This window comes from Zonotrichia albicollis, chromosome 9, assembly GCF_047830755.1.
Source record: "Zonotrichia albicollis isolate bZonAlb1 chromosome 9, bZonAlb1.hap1, whole genome shotgun sequence".
NCBI lineage: Eukaryota > Metazoa > Chordata > Aves > Passeriformes > Passerellidae > Zonotrichia > Zonotrichia albicollis.
The window spans coordinates 31,628,866-31,648,399 of NC_133827.1; the positions used below are offsets into that span (position 1 = coordinate 31,628,866).

At 45.2% G+C, this 19,534-nt stretch overlaps 1 protein-coding gene across 2 annotated transcripts in view; it reads right to left on the reverse strand.

Moving 5' to 3' along the window:
* TP63 (tumor protein p63) overlaps nucleotides 1-19,534 on the reverse strand; it is a 165,296-nt gene that overhangs the window by 49,495 nt on the left and 96,267 nt on the right. The window lies entirely within an intron of this gene.

Genomic DNA, 19,534 nt, shown 5'->3' on the forward strand with positions numbered 1-19,534 from the left:
CCCAGTGACCAGTCACAGAGGGTGGTGGAGAATTAAAGTTCTCATCAAGTAGAATGGAAACAGCATAGAAGGCTTCTTAAGAACTATCAGTTGTACAGTTAAGTAGTAGTTAAGTGCTACTTAGCACTTTAAAAGCTTTCAAGTACAAACAATATATGAAACAACCAGAAGACATCAAAACTGCAAACCTCTAAGAATAGAGTACAGAAAGGGCAAAGGTTAGATTAAGGAGAGGTTAACAGAAAAAAATACATCTAACACCCTAAATTCAATGGGTAGCCATGGTCCCCCATATCAAAGAGAGGGGAACACAGTTTAGAGGAAGGTGAGAAGAATAAGAAAATCCTTTTAATGCCATCCTGTAATGTGACAGTAGATAGTCTTTTATCCAGCCTAAAAAGTTACGAGAAGAAAGGTGGAACTCAGCATGACAGAAGGTGACAAATTCCTAGACAACATGGAAAACCAGCAAATACAAAATTAATTTTCATGTTATATTAAAAGAGGAGCTGTGGAATAAGCAAATATCTTGAGCAGAATTTTGGCTTAAACACACAGTTATTCTTCATAAAGGACTTACGCTTCACAAAATCCACAAATAAACATGGATTTTTTTTGCCACAAAAATGTCACAATACTAAAAACCTAAGTTCAAAAAGGCAGGAGACAACTTCTGCTTGAGAAAAATCCATCAAAACAAGTGTATCTCATTTAAAAATTATGAACTACCAATGCCTGGAAGCTGGGAAAGTATTCTGGAGAAAGTTACACAACTGCCACACAGTTTTAATCCTCTGAAGGACTCGCCTTAGTGACAGGGCAGCAGGCAAGTGGGATTCAGTCAGATACACAGGGATGAGGCTGTGAACCCAGTGGGTGTCCCAAGGGCACTAACTGTGCCCATCTCAGGGCAAGCAGCATCACAAAGGTTTATGGTGCTCACTCCCAGCAGCTCTGGGATCAGCCAAGAACATGCAGCAATAAAGGCACCTGGTTCTGCTGTTAGCTGCTGACACAGCAGAAGGAACTCTGGCTTTTTCTCTCATCCAAGGCTACAAGCAGCTCATGTCCCTCAACACCCTATAGCTCCAGTCCCACCCAGAGTGATCAAGCTCAGGTATCTGTCAGTATTTCAGCTACTCTGCTCACAACTTCCCTCACCTTTCCAACAGTTATTCCTCTTCTTATCAGCCACAAAGCAAGGCTCCCTGAGTCAGAGCACCAACCACAAGATCCATAACAAAAAGCTTTCTCAATACTGGGAAACTCAGTAGCCTACTGAAGCTTTGAGTAGCACAACACTCCTCCAAAGACCTGAAAGGGAAGGGCACAACCTATCTGCTGAGCTCTCTTGGGAACTTTAGATAAGCCCTTTAACATCCAGCTTTACCAGTCACTTCAGCCTTTCACAGAGGAAAACAGGATGGTCCCTTTGCAAGGATAAAGTGTCTTCCACGCGAACAAAGACTTCACACTCTCAGCTGTACTTCCAGAATGGAAGTAGAGAAATTTAAACCACCCAATGCAGCTCTTCCTTAGGTTTTTGTTTCATTAGAACCAGCTAATATTTTATGGGGGTTTTATTAAACACTCAAGATAAGGCTGGTGCTCTGGGGTCTTCAGTAAGGCACATGGGACCTTCCAGAGATGGATCAGCTCACAGGAGCTGTGCTGTGAAGGTCTGGTTGGGGGGAACAGCACAGAAAACTTCATTTTGGAAGCTGGGATAGGCTGCAGAGAGAAGGGAGAGCTGGTGAGCGGGTTCCCTCCCTCACTCTGTCGGTAACTTGCTATGTCCTTGGGCAAGGCACCTCTCCTCCCCCTCCACCCTCACCCTACTGCAGGCAGCAAGGTCTGCAGGGCAGGGATTGCTCCTCACCCTGTAAAAAGCCCTGCACTTAATGGGCCTCCTTTGTCTCAGGCCTGCAGGCAGCACAGTAATAAAAGCAATTACATATTGAGTCCTAATCCTGGGTGAACCAGTGACTCAGGTTAGTCATTTGCCCTTCTTGCCTCAGTTTCCCCCTCTGGAGCAGTGTTATTAGTGCCCAGCACCCCTGTTAGATGGGAGAGCTGGTACTTAATTGGATTCAGAGCTAAACAGTTGATGGGGGAGAGAGCAATCCAGACTGGTTCTTCTTCTCCAAAAGGAGATTGCAGCTTTGGCAACACAGATGACAGTTATGTCTCATCTCCTGCAGGCTATTCACTCAACCAAGACCTATTTAACGGACTTTTGGTACACGTCTTCCCTCGAGGCTAATTCCATATGGAAAGAGCCAGAATTTTCATGTGCTGTACCAGGAAGAGTCTTTTACCTTATCAATGATTTTGCATTTAATCAAAAAACAACCTTCCTGCCCCAGAATATCCTAGTGAAACCTGAAGACTTCTCAAAAATGTACAAGTATCATTCAATTGTTTCATTCCTCATGGAGATTATAATCAGACACACTCCCTAACCAGCAAATGATGAGAAGACAGCTGTGATGAAAACAGTCTCCTACACCAGCTCAGACACACAGACAGCAGAACAATAGTGGTTCAGCTTTCACTTAAAAACTATTTCTCTAATCCCAGGCCACTTAAGCTAATGGGGAAAGATGGCCAAACAAGCAGTCAGTGTTAACAAGACTGCACAGCCTGGAGATGCTGAAGGTGCTGCCTGGGATCCAATTGAACAAAAATAATAAAATAAGTGCCCCATTAAAACGTAAGATATCCTTCAGATATTCCAAGATCCTTTTCATTCCTTTCAGTCCAGGGACCATCTGTCTAAATGTTATCGGCGGAGCAGCCATTCCAGTGCATTTATACACTCACATGCCACAGCCGAATGCCGTGTCCCCATTTGCTCTTTAAATAACTATTAATCTCCTTGCACTTATCCTCATGCTGACACAAGCAGCTGTTGGACTCCCCTTCTGCTGCGCCGAGTCCCACCAGGCTTTCACCTTCCCTGGCCCCTGTGTCCCCTCCCCAGGCAGGTGCTCCATCCCTGTGACAAAGCCAGCAGGTTTGCACAGCCCAGCACTAAGCCCGGTCTCCCAGCTCTGCCCCAAGGCAGGCGCGGAGTTGTTTGCGCTCAAGGGGTCAACACCTGAACTGCCTGCAAGGTTTTGGAGAAATCTGATAAGGCTTGGGGAGGCACACGCCTTCTGACAACAGGACAATTAGAGGGGCAGCAGGCCCGGGGAAGGCACACGCAGGAATTCACCCCCCTGGCCCCTGGAGTGGGAGAACAAAGAGAGGCTGCAGACTGTCTGCAAGGTATTGCCACTCCGGAGGGGGCTGCAGGGCGTGTGTTTGCACACACACCGCTTCCTTTCACCAGTCACAGAAAGGAACACAACAGCATTTCATCCAGAAATTAATTCTTGGCAGGTTGGGAGCACAGAATTTAACACACGCTCATATTTTTCAGTCATTTTAAATGACTGAAATGTAGCCTGACCACCAATTCCTGATATACAGAGAAAACTATTTGGTGGAAAGAAATAAATTGCATATAAAGCTGAAAGAATGGATTATCTAATATTCAGTGCCTTTGTTTGCTATTTTGTTCCCTCCACCAAGTTTCTGAAACTACTAATATCACTGAACCATTATAAAAATATTCAGGCAAGTCTAATAGAAAATAATTAGAGAGCTACAATTAAATCTCAGACCATGTATTTCGGAACATCATCTCAGAACGCATCTTCAACTATCAGTTTCGCTTCCTACATCCCATCAGCTTCACTTTCGGGTTCTCATGCTAACTCATGCTTGCGGATTAGGAGAAACATGGCTCTGCAGGAGGGGCTGCTGAATTAAAACCAGACTGGAAACTGGCGATGGTTTAAGCTCGGTTGTGCTGCCGGGAGGGTGGATGTCCCCAGGGAGCGCGGGGGAACAGCAGGGGACAGCAGAACCAGCGGCTCCGGGGCGCTTGCCAGCAGAGGGCAATGCAAATGCTCCGGCACGGCACAGCCCGAGCAGGGGAAGATGCCCCAGCCCACCCAAACCCTTCTCTCACCCTGCCCTGCACCTCTCAGCCCTGGCTCTCCAGCCTAAAGCCCATTGTGTAAATTAATAAGGTTGTGAGAAAGATCTGCAAAAAGATCCTCCGTTGGAAAGGAAGTAACTAGTGCAAGTCATGAAAAGCTCTGAAGGGGACTTCCACGCCAAAAAATCCCCTAAAATACACAGCTCCAGCCATTAACTACCCACTTAGCAGCATTTCAGAGAGTTTTGAGGGTTTCTCCACTTGAGAAAATAGACAAGAAGTTACCATCTTCAGGTGTAGAACACCTAGATGCCTCCACCCCTATCAAAACCCTTCTCCCCAATACCAAAAGATCAAGCATTACCATACACACCTACTGACTGCATTTTAATTCTCACCACTGGGTCTATCTACACAGCTCAAGAACAGTGTCCAACTACCTAAAAGCCTTGGAAAACACCTGGTGCTTATTCTCCAAAGAAAGGAGGTGATGAAACAAATAAACTTCCTTAGTTATTACCAACGAGAAGATTTGCACAGCACTTAGGACATCCTGTGCTTTGTCCTTAACCACACCACAATGATGCACTAGGGCCAACTCTTGTAGGACTGGCAAGCAACTTACAGCAATACTGCAGTGCTGGTCCAGGGAAACATTCAGATTCCTGTTGGACAACAGCTACTTTAAAAGCAGCAGGATAAATGTTTCCTATCCAAATCAGATGACAGACACCTCAAATATATCCAGAAATATTCAAATCCACCTAAGTTTTCAAGCCTTCCTAGCAAAGGATTTTAGTAGGTGGAAATAAGTGCCTTAAGCTCAACAGAAGGGCTTCTATCACAATTATTAACTAAGATATTGCTGACTGCCAGCTGCTCTGATGGCAGCTGATACAATACCCAATGTCAGCACTCTGCTTGTGCCATGGCAGAGCAGTGCCAAGAAATAAAGGGCTCCACCCATGGCCCTCAGCTAAGATCAGGGCTGAAGCAGAGACAGCTCACTCATCGCAATGAAAGCTGTGATTTGCTTTGCCTCTCCAGTCTGTTTTCTCACATAAAAAAAAACCTCAACCAAACAAAAAACAAATTAAAAAAAAAAAAAGAGGGAGACAAAGACTGAAAAATTTCAAACTCAGTTTGGACACTGCTCTGGTCCCCTTCAAGCAATGAGGGGAAGAAATGCACAGCTCATTTCAACACTAGCTTAGCCACACTCCCTCCAGCTCCAGTTCTAAAATGGAAATAAATCCTGTGGGTCTGTTTTGCAGAGGCTTTTCCACAAAGCTACTGTGCAGCTGAGTACACCAAGCACTTAGAAACCCTCAGATAAAATGATAATGTGCACCATGCAGTCAATGTGAAAAGCAAGGGGACAAGTAACTTCGGTTGAACCAAAGATACCAACAGTTATCAAGATTGATTTGTTCTAGTATAGTGCCCGGAAACCTATCTGATTTGAGTAATCCCACTCTTGGGTCATTGCTTTTTCCAGGAAGAGAGGAGGCTATTTCCCATCCCAGTGGTATAACAAGTTCCCAGTGCAATGGAGGGCATTGAATTAAAAGAAGCCCTGGAGTCAATCACTCTGGATAGCAGACCTGCTGCAGCACAACCTAACAGCCTCTCCTCAGCTCAATCCCACCTGCAAGCAGGGAGCACAAATATTTCTGCATATTTCCTCCTATACTATTAAGAAGGTAATCTATTTGAGATCTGCAGGGCTGTGCAATATACACAGCCACCATAATTTTAAGAAACTAAATTCAAGACTAATAAAGAAAAAAAAATTTTTTCCAAGAAGAACAAAAACTAAAACCCCATGAGTGACACATACAATCCTTCTGCACAGGTATTTCATATTAAGTAGTTAGATAAACCTAGGAGTTGCCTGGACAGCTTCCAACACCACCTAAACACATAGGAAAGCCTAAGGAAGACACTCCATTTCAACCAGCTGGGGAGGAGAAAAAAAAACAAACCAAACCCAGCCCCCAGAACTACTCTCTTCCCCTCATAAAACCCACCATTAAATGACTAACTCAAATCCCACCATTATGTTTCAAGCTTAAAAACTTGACTGCTCTGCCCACTTTACCAGAGCATTCCTTCTGTCCCAGCCATCCCCAATAGCCCTATGGCCCATTTGGTGAACAATACACCACAGAAGCTGAACAGGAGAAATCAGTGCACAGCAAATACACCCAGAATCACACCTGAAAAACAATCTGGCTTGTACACTGGAGGAGGCAGCAGAAAAGTCTGTGCCATTTTCACTGGGATGAGCTATTCCAGCAGGCACACAGTGCCACATCTACACCCCTCCGGTTCACAGAAGCAGCACAATTTCAAGAGCTATACCCTGTATGGCTGCAGGTCACATTTCACTGAGCCACAGGACTGTCAAACACAGCAGAACTTCATGTTCAAGTTGGAGTCCACATATGCAAGTATTTGTGGGCGCAGAGAATGAGACAAATGAACAGAAAGCAACGTGAGGGCAAGTTCCTGTCCACCCCCAAGGGCTGTAAGCTTTGGAGTCATCCTGTTCCCCCCAGCTGTAATAGTTTTCGGTTTTAGCTAAACTTTGAGTTTTGCCCCTTGGTTAATTAATTTTGTTTTTCAGCCAGGAGCAGGGTGTCTTTTAAAACAAGTACAGCCCAAAGCAGGAATGCCTGTAATTCCTGACTCCTACCACCTGCCACAGGTTCACTTAAGAGACCTTGTCTAATTCAAGGATTATCAGAGTGACAGTGCATCCCACTCCACAGAAATATTAAGGCTGGTCACACTACACTGTGTAAGTGCTTCTAAATATTTTCCAGTGCGTGTAAAAATAAAACCCCTGATTTCCCTAGAGCAGCATTTTAGGCTCTTAAAAAAACTTCAAAATCGGGCTCTTGAAAAAAGTTCTACTTGCGTAGAAAGCAACAGTGTTTCTGGAAGTCAGAACATTTTAGGGTTTTTAGACTATAAAGCTTTTATAAAACAAAAAATCCCTTTCATAAACATAAACCACTTTCATTAGAGTATCTCAGCTATGCTCAGTTATTTTAAAAATTCAGACAGTTTAAAACAGGAAAGTCCAAGACCCACCCCCGCTGCACACAGTAATTTCTTGACCCTGAGCTTGTGCTCAGCAATTTGACATGTAATTTGAAAATATACCATCAAAAAAGAGAAGGCAGTAAAAAAACAAGTAAATCATATAATATCATCTCTATGAAACGCATGAAATCACAAGACATTACAAGTCCATGATCTTAAAAGAAATTGATTAATAACCCAAACACTCAGCTTCCTAAAACTGAAAGAGAAGCCAAGAGTTTCCTATGTTCTCCCATTACCAGCTGGACAACACAACATCAACAAAGATCTGAAGAGCCATAAAGCACAGACAAATAGGAAAAGCACCCCCTCATTCTCCCAGGAGATGTAAACATAACTCAAGACAAAGACCTGTATCAGAAAAAAATGTCAAGATCTTGGCAAGGCTTTTTTTGCCTGATTTCAGTGGCTGAGAACAACTGTGAGATCCTAGCTCAGACAGCTGCCCAGAAATCCTATGTGCTGAGTTCGTACAGCAATGCTGAAAAGTTGGATAAAAAAATAAAAATAGAACTTTAAACATTAAGAGGGACCATTTAAAATACAAATGGGGAGGTGGGGAGGAGAAGCGGGGGCTGGAGAGGAAAACTCCAGTAGTTGATTAAAGCTGCCTTGTTTCTAAAGCTCTTTACTGGACAGTAACCATTGATGTTATCAGTCATCTCAGACATGCAGCATTTTATTGTGTTGAGAGGGCAGCTTAGGCTGGACAGGATATCTGTGTGTCATCCACAGTGAAAGGCTGCAGGCACAGTAACCAACAAAGTATGGCCAAAGGGCACAAGGACAGCGAATAACCAGGGTCAGAATAGAACAAGGAATTGAAGTTAGCTCCCAAATTCATCACTATGCTCAATAAAATCCAAATGCATCATCTTTTAGACATGAAAGTAAAATACTCCAGCTAGGTAGCATTTTAGTCAGAACAAGAAATTCAGATAATCTGCAAGTTAAATAAGTCAAGCAGTTAAACACACAGGAAAAAAAAAAAAGAAAAAGAAAAAAGAAAAAAAAAGCCACACACATAAACCCCCCACGCCCACTCTTTGAAGCATGGTGCAACTATGGAATATAAGAATTCATAAGAAGAGTTATAGGAGGGCAAAGGGCAGATCAAAACAAGTTAGAGCAAGCAGAGGAAAAGGGTTACACAGCAGCATCAGAGTCCTTATAGGTAAAAGGAAGATCTACTGGATTTTCTAATGTATTTGGCCATTGCTTCTGTCCAAATCAAGCAAGGAAACTCCTGGATGGTGTTCCCAAAAGCCTGGACACAAAACAGCAGACTGAAAATCTTTCAAGGTTGAGGGGGGAGTCAAGAGGACTGGATGCCAAATTTGGATTAGATCCCAACTGCAGAGAACAAAAGGAGGCAGGTCTTTGCCTTCCAACACTAGTTTTTGTAAGAACGCAGCTCCTGGGCTGCACCACGCTGGCATTGCCTGAGCCCAAGGATCTGTTGGGGTTCAGTACAGCGGGATACACACAGCCAGGAGACCTGTATCAGAAACAGCTTCACATCACTACTGCAGCTTACTCAGAGGTGAGCAGGAACTTTATGTGGTGTTTTCCAAAGATGCCAGGCTGTGCATACACGAAACACAAAAGCTGTCTTTGAGAGAGGGGGGTGTGAGTGCACACAGACACAACATCCATGCAAAAGCACTGCCTCTTCCACAGTGGCTTTGCTCCATCAGCTTTATAAACATCAAGAATATTTTCCCCAACTATTGAAATCACTTTGCCACATATGCTGCACATGCAGGATTTCCAATGGGCTCTCTGGCCTGGGGCTTCCAATGTCTAACAGCAAAACTAAACTCAGTTTTCAGCACTTCCCTCCCTGTCCAATACTACTGACTGCAGCAAGCACCAGAACACACGGTGCTGTGGTCATTTCTGCAAGGCACAGCTTCAGAGATTTCCATTTGAGGTATTCAGATGCACAGACCTTTCCCTGTGCATACAGAAAGCTGTTCCAGATTTCTGAGTAATAATATACCTACTAATTTCCATCAGACACCACATTAAACTCCCTATCCCCCCACTTGAACATTCACAATTCCTTTCAGACACAAAACACAGTGGACTGATCAAGGCTCATCTCAACAACTTTGCCACTTCAGTATCAAGCAGCAGTTTCCTGTTTCTGAAGTCCTGGTGACACCTAGCCAGGGTACATTATGGTTTCCTTTAAAAGAACTTCTTGCATACTTTCCTGCTGCTGAAAGAAGGTGGAGGGAGATTTACTCATCTATTCAGTTCTAGGCAATCACCACCAGCACTCCTGAGAAGCCAGTCCTTTGACTATGGATGAAATGCAGAACAGAACTGCAGCAGTGAGAAATCACAGCAAAGGCCTGCAGAGGCTACTGAGAATCTCAGAGACATAACTTAAATCTGCAGAATCCAAGTTTTACAGAGCACTTAGAAATTTTTTTTGTGCCATCGCTCTCCAAAAAATACTTTTGTGATTCCCAAAGACCCCATGACATTACCTAAAAAAGCTTAAACAAACAAGTTAAATGATTAAATACACTTTTCAGTCATTTCCCATCAGCAGAGATCCAGTTGCTGACTCAACACTTCTGCTGGCATCATCCTATTCCTATTGTTCTGTTCCCCTTGGCTCCCGAGGCGCCGCGCTCCAGCCCTGTGCATCATTCCCTGACACAGCTGGACCAGGGCTCTGCAGCACAGGCATTTCTGCCTCAGCAGCACAGCCCAGGAGCCCGGCACCTCCTCCCCTCTCCCCGAAGCTGGCAAGATTCTGTGTATTTACTTCCTAGATGTGGATTAAAACTGAAAGATTCATATCTGCTGAGACACAATCCATCCCTTTCATTCCCAGACACTACCCCACCATAAAATATTTCCCCTTCCCTCCCTAAACTGGGCGTCTCCTCCCACTTTCTTGCCCTTGGTTAAAACATTCATCTTCTTGCCACCTTGAGGAAGTTGGACTCGTCTCAAATTTCACCAGGTCCCCTTGTATACCACTTCCCAAAGTCCTTGGGGGGAAGTTTAATCCGGATCCAAACTCTGGAATTGATCCCAAGAGGCTGCTGGGCTCCAATCAATGCATTAATTTTCAAGCGTGCTCAGCCTTGCCACTTGGGTCCACTTCCAGAATGAGCGGACGACTGAGCACAAGCCCAGAAATACATCACACCTCAAGCCATCTATTCAAGATAGAACACACACGTCCTGATTGAAACACTGCTCCTTTAGCTGTTCCACTAAGACCCCTGGTGAAACAGCAGTGGCAAGGGATTTGCAAAAATACAAGAGATCATTGAGCACTCTTGGATCAATTCCCAGGTGACTCAATTCTAGTGCAAATTAAAAAAAAAAACGAAACACAACAGGCACAAAAAAAACCTTAAAAATTTAAAAAGGCAAACATGCAACCACCAAAAAAGCTGCCTTGGACATCTTCCATGGTTTTTGTTGCTTGCTTGTCCATCAAGCTGATAACAATGGCCAGTAATTTCAAATAAAGTCACCAAATTTAAATTCAAGTTTCTAAAGAGGCATTTGCCAATGCCAAGGACCTAAACCTTTTCTGTGTCTTATCTGAGATTTCCTGAACAGTTGTTTCTTACTGGGCTTACTCCTTATATTAGCAGCCTTACAGAAGTAAAACCCCAATCCCCTTAAATGCCATCCTGCTCTTTGCTCCTTGCCCCAGCAGCTAAGCTAACGCTGGAGGGGTTCTCATAGGCTCTCCTTTAGAAGAGAGCCAAGATTCTCACCCAGGACCCAGAGTGCTTATATGAAATAGGTCCACCCCTGTTTCTCTGCACTTTTTTGTCAGTAGCCCTCAGCCAAATCATCACTTGCAAAGCCTTGTATGTTCTGGGCTGCTATACAAAAAGCTTTATGCCATGGTCTGCTCCTACAGCTCTTTAATCCATCTGACAATTACAGTCTCTTCGCCCAGCACAGCAAAGTTCTGATGGGAAGCTCTGGGAGACTGAAAACTGGAAGATTTCTCAGAAATAATTTAGTACTGTAACTGAAGAAGACAAAACAAAACAGGGAGATTTTTAAGAACAGCAAGTTTATTCATTGGAGAGACCCACCCACATGCCTGACCATGGCTGAGCTCCCGTGTCACACTAGAGATCACTGCCTTGGGGAGCTGACAGGGGACTGCAAGGATCATGGCACTGAGACAGAGAATCCAGAAAGCACGTGCAAGGGGAAAAAAAGTCGAACCTTAACACCCTTGGAGAGTAATTATTTTCCTCTTAATTCTACTTGATACCAAAAGTGACTTAATACTAATCCAGGCCAAGTGGCACAAAGAGCTTTGAGCTCACTTCTGTGCTGGAGAGGATGGAGTGAGTGCTGCTGTTGGGAGTACAAGAAGCTCCTCTCCTTTCTCATGATTTATGCAACCTAGCTTTAAAAGAGTTGCATTCATTTTATTGCCTACTCTGCACATTCTCAAGAGGCGTTGGAGGCAGTGCCAGAAAAATAACAGGGTTTAACAATGTCTAGCACAAATCCATCGGTGCAAGAGCTCCTTTCTGAAGCGTTTCCAGTTTTTTTTTTTTTCCAGTGGGAACATTTTGTAAATAGAATTTAAAATTTGCCTTGAGCCAGGCAACACCCGCTTTTATTCAGCCCTCCACGATAATGAAGTAAGTAGTTTCTCCACTAGTTATAACTAATGCCTTCCAGAGGAAAAAGTGCAAAGCAAATGGTTTACACCCTCTCACATCCCACATCCACAACTTTACTGTTGCAAATGCCATGTCTTCTTCATAGATCTACTGAAGCTTCTGTCTCACAGTAAACAGAGCTGCAACTGGAAATAAACCCTTCCACAGAGTTTATGCTTTCCACAAGGCATAACTTGACAAATGCAAACAAAAAGGTTGCCACCAGATGGGCTGAAACACAAGGTAGGAAAAGTTCCTTTCTGGTGTTTCTCTATGCCCAAGGAGAAAAAAACCACTATTTCACTCAAACTTAAAGCCATTAGATCATTATTTAAAAGAAAGCAGGTAAAAAAAGAAAAATAGCTTCTGAGGGAGGTAGGCAAAAGCATAACTGGGCTCATGCTGGAAGAAGAAAATCAGAGAAATTGGGTGTTGGTGACACCATCGAAGATTCAAGTCAGACTAATAAAAATAACTAGTCAAAACAGCAATTCTAGTCCCCAAGGAAAAAATATTACCAGACTATGGAGATATACACACACACATACCCCCCCACACATATATATATGGATAATTTCATCCCTTCTCAACCAATGTCAACTTACAGCAAAGAAAATGGATCACCTGTTGCAACCACTTCAAGATGTAAAACATCCTGACCACGCTGCAATGGCAGCTCCTTTTCATCTCTCACACTGAAAAACTGTATTTTCCTACAAGAAAATATTTAGTTGGGTTTTTTTTTTTTTTGCCAAGTGAAACAAGAAACTGAGAAGATCATCTGTCCCTGATTTCATAGTGCTTACTAATCTTTCTTTTGACCATGGAAAATTGTAAAACGGAGCTGCCATTTCCAATCTGATGTCAAATGTAATTACATGACTGCACAAACCCCAGAGCACGTACATAACTGAGCGGTACCAACGCTTCACACACAGCCAGACTGCCCTGATTTCTGCACAAGTACTGCACAGTTAAAGCAGTGCAGATGGTCAAATGTCAGCAGGTTTCATGCCTGTGCGATAAAGCACACATTTTATTTTTTCCATCTGCATGCAGGTTACAATCTGCTGAGGGCTCATCCCTCCGCCTAAACAAGGTGAGGATTTCTCCAGGCCAAATCCCCAACTTGCTGCTCAGCATGGTGGTCACATTACCTGTACTACCAGGAAATTTTTGGTACCCTAGGAGAGAACAAAAGGCAATCCATGGCATGACAAACCTGCTGCAGTGAGGGGTGGATCTTTACTGGAAGCATACTCAGCTCCTGCCCTTCCCTGTGTTTTTCCTGCAGCATCATCTCCTTGTCTCAGCCAGGAGGGAGGTGGGCACATGGCAAGAGGCAGGTCTCAGCTTCCCACTACCCATCTCTCCAGTCTACTTAACTCTCTTCCCTGGCAAACCCAAACAGGGCAGGAGCATCCATTTAGTCTCTCCAAACAAAATATCAGCTCATTTCCAACCTTCGGCTTTTCATCTTCAGATTAAACCTTTGCAACTGGAATGCAGTTTGAAAACCTCTTTGAAAAAGGGAACCTGGCTATATAGGGCCTCTGCAATCTTGCAGAAGACCTCTGCAGCTCAAGGATAAGACATATGCCTCTCCAGCCTGCACAGATGTCGCCACATCACAAAAACTTCAATCCCCTAAGTGCAATCACAGCAAAATTGAAGGATGAATGCACAAGAAGCGTAGCTGGGATTGCAGGGATACCATCATGAAACACAACCTCCAATGCATGTCCCTGTTTCTTGCACCTAACGATAGACTGTGCCCACCCATGTGGGATGTTGATACCATTTAAATAAAGAATCCACTGGAAGGCATGGAACTCTCTTCCTGAGCTGTGCAGGATTCAGATGTGATTTCCCTCCCCAGGGATTGGGAACTGTTTGCCTGCTCAGAGCCACCAAAACTCCAAGATAGCATCACAAATAGAAGAGCAGGAGAGAGAATCTGGTTTAGCCAAAGCCTTCTGCCTTGAGGAAAAAAAAAAAAATAGGCTTTATACAGCATCTATCCAAGTGTTTTCATCATGGGTTAGACAACATGTGGGGTTCAGAGGGTAATGCACAGACAATCCTTTCTTCCTGATACCTCCAGGAAGGAAGCAGATGGGCTTCTCTTCTGGGCAGCAACCAGGCAGCATCTCTGAGAGATTGCTTCCTTTACCTCAAGTTTGGCTGAGGGTCACAGAGAAGGGGCAGCAAGAGGGAAAGAGCCTTTGTCAAATGACAACTGTGCCATGTTGCAAAATCAGCCAAGGAAAGTCACGGCTTTGTCCTCTGGTAGTTCTCAGCCAAATCCAAGCTGACAACAAGCATGATAAACCCTGGACACACTTTCACTGCACACAAATGAAGCTGATGCTCAAAATACCAGTTATATCTCAACCCCCAGAGTCTTTCACCTTAAACTAAGGTTTACTGAACTGCTCCTACAAAGAAAGGACTCACACCCAGGTCACTGCAGCTCAAACACACACATGTGAATTATTACTTAAAAGCTAAGAGAGACAAGAACAACAAAACCAAATTGCACCCTTCTGAAGAGGCTATCCTGACCCTCAAAGATATTTGCAGTCATATGTATATTGCTCTTCTTAATTTTCAGCGTGAAGGAATGCTGCCAAAAACCCATAAAGCAGTGCAGAAGTTCTTTTAGAATAAAACTAGCTTCCCCCCTACTACCCCTCCCAAAACAACGATAAAAATCTTAACGGAAAGAGATTCTTTAATTTGTCTCCCACAAAGAGCAGGAAGATCTTTGGGAAGGATGATGGATATAATAAAAAGTCATGGCACATATTTCTTATCAGTGTTTGAACAAGATGCGTTTATTCTTTTGGCAATGATTTAATTTGATTTTAGCAAGCACTCCAAACTCTGCATCATCACTCAGCCAAACTGCAGAGGAACCCAAGAGTCCCTAAAGGGAATCTCTACTGCTCTCATCTCCCCTCACAAGGACACAGGAAACTTGGACAAGACCAGACAAACTTGCAGGTTCTCTCCTTCACATCCAATTTTGTGCATGCTATCTCACGAATGTTTGTACACAACAAAAAATTCCACATGTGGAGATCAGGCAGGACGACACAACGACATTCAAAGGGTTGCTATTAATCAGTACCTCATCATCCTATTAATAACCACCCAAAGTCTCTCTCCTTTTCACATCACCTACTCATACGCACACAAGAACACATCTCCAGGGTCATCAAGTCCAGTGCTCTACCAACAAAGAGCTTAATTATTCTTACAACTGACCCAGATCAAATACTGGGATAGATTAAGCTGAAAAAGTGGTTCAAACAGGTTCCACCTCCAGCCTCCCAGGGCTGTGATTCACTTTAACACCATTCTCCCCTCTCTCAGCTTTTCCCAAGCAGATTTGACCCATTTGGAAGGAACCCATCTGTCCATGGCGTTGGGCACCCTGCAGCTTGCAGGCACGGGCAGCTGTGGGCGATGGTGCAAACTCACCGCCCCGGCCACACAGCCTGCACTGGGGCTTGTGCAAGGGTGCAAGGGCCCGTTCCCAGGCTGAGAATGCATTCCCAGGGCTAAAGGCACCACAGAGCCAGTGTGTGAGGACAGCCGAGCTCAGCATCTGCCAGCACGCAGCCAGCATCCTGGGGTGGCTGGGCACAGCACCCCAAGAAACGGGCTGGGAATCAGAGAGGAACCCCTGCTCTTCATCTTGAAACTTGACTTTAATATAGGGGAAAATATTTCCTTCCCTTAAATAAGGTCCATTTCTACCCAGAAAGTCACCGATACTAAGTTGTTCATGAGTTGGTATGTGCCTTGTGACCAGCCCAGCAACAGCTCTAAAATCTGAACTGCAGTTACCAGTGACAACAACGTTCTGCTTCTATTTGCACATTGGGAGCTTTTTATTTTTTCTTCTTTTCTAAGGAATTCATGCCAAAGTCTGCTCCTTGTTTGCAAGCTTAAGATGGGTGAGGTTCATCATCACCAATATATTTTAATTGAGCATTAACAAGTCTCCCTCTCTTTTGAAACAAGTCATTAGCAAGGCTGCTCTTCCTCAGAAATGAAGCCAAGTCAATGCTAATGGAGTTTGCCTTCCCCAGAGTACAATGCTCCACTGCATGAACAAAGTCAGTGCACCTTGTTCAAATCCAAGGAGGTAAGAGGGAGAGCAAGGGGAGGTGAAAAAAAAATAAAATCAGTGCTAAAGCCTTTTAAAAACCTCCCCTGACAGCAACAGTGACGAGTGGCATTAAAGCAGAGCGAGAATGCTCCTGAACGCATCGCTCCTGACAGATGAGCCCAGCCAGTCAACCATAGGGACTCCACAGCCCCACTGCTGCTATTCAGCGAAAGTTGATCAGATAGCAGCAGACAAATAACACCAAGCAAACACTCCAAGAAGTGCTCTCTCCACATTTAAGAGTTTATAATTAACCTAGGAAAAAAACAAAAGTCACCCATTTGGTGACTTTTGGGGCAGCAGAGGAAGCGGGCACACACGCACGGGGGTTTGGGCTCCCTGCAGACAGGGACGGGGAGAGCACGCTGGTTTCAGTTTACCTCTCGCTCTCCCCAGTCACAGACCCGCCATCCCAGCCGTGCAAGCCTTGAGTAAACCTTCAACAGGCTTCTCCTCACCACCTGCCTCATCTCCCAGCTATGCTCTCTGCCTTTCAATTTCTACTTTGTTTTCTCTCCCAAGTGGCTGAGGTTCTGTCTGCTTCGGGGCTCGTACCCCGTGCCCTCCACTTGAAGCCTTTTCTTCAGGAATATACACACGCGCGCACACACACTGAGCTTTGGCTGCTTTGCCACTCTGGCAAGTGTCAACACAGCTGCTGTCTCCGCTGGAATGTAAACCAATATTGTCGTTAGATCTCCCTCAACCCCGGTAACTTCCTCCAAGATTTGCACAGCGTGTGGCAATCCTCTCGGCTGCCACCTTACAAAGCGTCAACCCAAGCTGGTTAAAAGCAATGAAATAAATAACTTTAAAAAATGAAATCAAAGCTGCACCTGAAGTTTGTGTCCCACTCACACTCACGAAGTGCAAAGGGCTGTAGAAAGTAAAATGCATCTATTGTACACTCATTTATCCTTATATAATATGCCTCTACAAACACCCTGTGTAAAATACCTTGCTGCTGCACGTTATGAGGCAAGGTATAAACAGCACTGAGTAAAAGAGGTGTTGGTGCGGACGCTAACGCAGCATTTGCAGCAGAGGACCTTTGTTTGCATATTTTTTTTGCTTTAAAAAGTAACCTAAGAAGGGATTTTTAACACAATTTTAGTTATTTCCTAGATACCATCCACTTGAAACCACAAGCAGTAATTTTGGCAATAAAAGACTCGTAAAAGAGTTATAATGCAGACAACACAGCTAGTATTCAGACTGCTACAGGAATGCAATCTGTGTGCATTGCCCACCATAAAAACTGCCTTGCCTTGCTTCTCCAATGAAAGAAAATTATGTTGGCTGATCAGGCTTCCCAAAACAAATTTGCTGTCCCAAATGTAAAGATTTGAAGTTCACTCTCATTTAGATATTTAGCCCTACAAACTCTGCTTCCCATTGTACAATGCAAAAGTCTCACAAAAACAAGTGTATATTCTACACCTAACTTCAGGGGTGAAGAAACTGCACGTATTCACTAAAAATGAAAATACATTAGCGATATCACAGCTGAAACCTAGAGTCCTTACCTCGCTATACTGGGACTGGGCATTGTTTTCCAGGTACAACATGTTAGCAGTCAAATTGATCAACGCTGCTGTTCTTTCTTCTGGCTCCAGGATTTTGACAAACACCTCCCACCCCCTAGAAGACCCTAAAAATATGGGATGCTACTGTGGAGATAACAGGACTCAGAGTGTGCCTCTCTGCATAATTGAAGTTTCCCTTATATACCTAACTATAGGCAAGGAGGAGGAGGTGGGGCTCTCCTGCCTTACCTGTCCAATCTGTCAAAGTGCCACCTGGAGTCCTCCACTCCAATGGAGAGAGGCCTCTCCCAGCTCATTAAGTAGTTAGAATTCCTTATCACCAATCTCTAAAAAGCAAAGGGAAGGGAAGGAGGGGGGAATGGCCAAAAAAAGAGAAAAGAAAGAAAGAAAAGACAGGCAGGGAAAAGAAAGGAAACAATAACTTTCCCCTGTCATTTTTCTACAAGTTTAGGAACTTAAAAGAGAGCTGTGGAATTGCTCTAAAGGTGCTGCTCCAAGAAACTTCTCCTATTTATTTTCTACAAAGATTCCAGGGCTGTTTTTTTCCAGGCACTAGCTTTGCTGCTACCAAGAACCTAAATATTCACAAAGGGATTGAGCCTCAATGCTTGCGACCAGTGGTACGGTAATGCAGCTGAGCATTGGGCTGCTGCTGTGTGCAGATTTGGGACAAAAGCCTCAAGGACCTTTCTGATAATCAATCACTGGTTCTGTGCATCATAATCCAGCTGCATTCTCCGTCACCTCTGTGCTCACATCCACACTCACAGCCAACAGGTCCTGGGTTTGCAGGGCATCACCTCAGCTACATTTTTTCCCATCCTCTGCAGTTGCTTCGAACTTGCATCATGATTTAAAAACAAGTTTAAAAAGACTCGACCCGTCCAAAGGGATTCACGGTGTTAAATTAATATATGGGACAAGTTTTTGGGTACTGCTGCTCAGTAAAAACCACCTGGACAGGATGCCCAAGGCAAACTTTTCAAAAGATAGGAAGAGCACTTAGCCGAGATCTGCAGGAGAGATTCCCACTATGATTTCACTCTGGACAAGCAGACAAGCCCCCTGTCCTGCCCTGGTGTCCCCCGTAGCGGGGATGGGAGCTCAGCGCTGGGCTGGCGCACCCCGAGCCCCGTGAGGATCCGCCGGGCGAGCGGGATGCACGGCAGAACAAAGGCGGCTGCTCCCGGAGCGCCGCCGAGCCAGGCGAAACAGAACACCTTTCCACAGGGCTGGGGAGGGGGGAGAGAGGAAACCAAACATCCCGAGCAGAGCGCGGCCCAGCCTAATGACAGCGCTCCCAACTTTATCTGAGCACCGGCGCTCACGCAGGGCGCTGCCGAAATGCCAGCGCTGCCCGGGAACACCGAGCCTCGCTGCGGGCGGCGAGCGAGCGAGCACAGGGGCTTTGCAGGGAGGGACAAGGGTCCTGGGCAGGGCTGCCACCCACACGCAGCCCCAGCGCCTCCCCGCTTTGCCCCGGAGCGGCTGCTGCTCCTGCCACGCCTGGCCCCGGGCACCATTTAACCCCGGCTTCTCCGGGCGCGCAGGGAGGGACTGGGGCTCGGGGGAGATGGAAGCGATGTGGAGCAGGCTGTGCTGCTCACGGGGCTCGGGGCAGATGGAAGCGATGTGGAGCACGCTGCGCTGCTCGGGGGACATGGAAGCGATGTGGAGCACTCTGGGCTGCTCAGGGGCTGGCGGCTCCTGGGCTGCCTTCCCGGCAAATTAAAGGACACTGCAAGCTCACCAGCGTATTCCAGGCTGGAGCGGCCAGCACGTTCCTAAGGCTGCCGCTAATAAAACGGGGCAAAACCATCTTCAGGCAGGATGTGAAACAAGAACACAGAGCAGAGAATTACGGTGTCCCCCCTTCCCCTGCAGCAACCCCTTGCCACAAGAATCAGGGGTCTGATGTAGCTGTCACTCTGCAAGCACAGCTCACCGGAGCTGCTGGGTCCAAGTAAAAGGTTGGGAGCATTCCCAGTGCTTCCCAACTCCTCAACAAGCACAGTGCAAGGAGGCATTTCCCAGAACA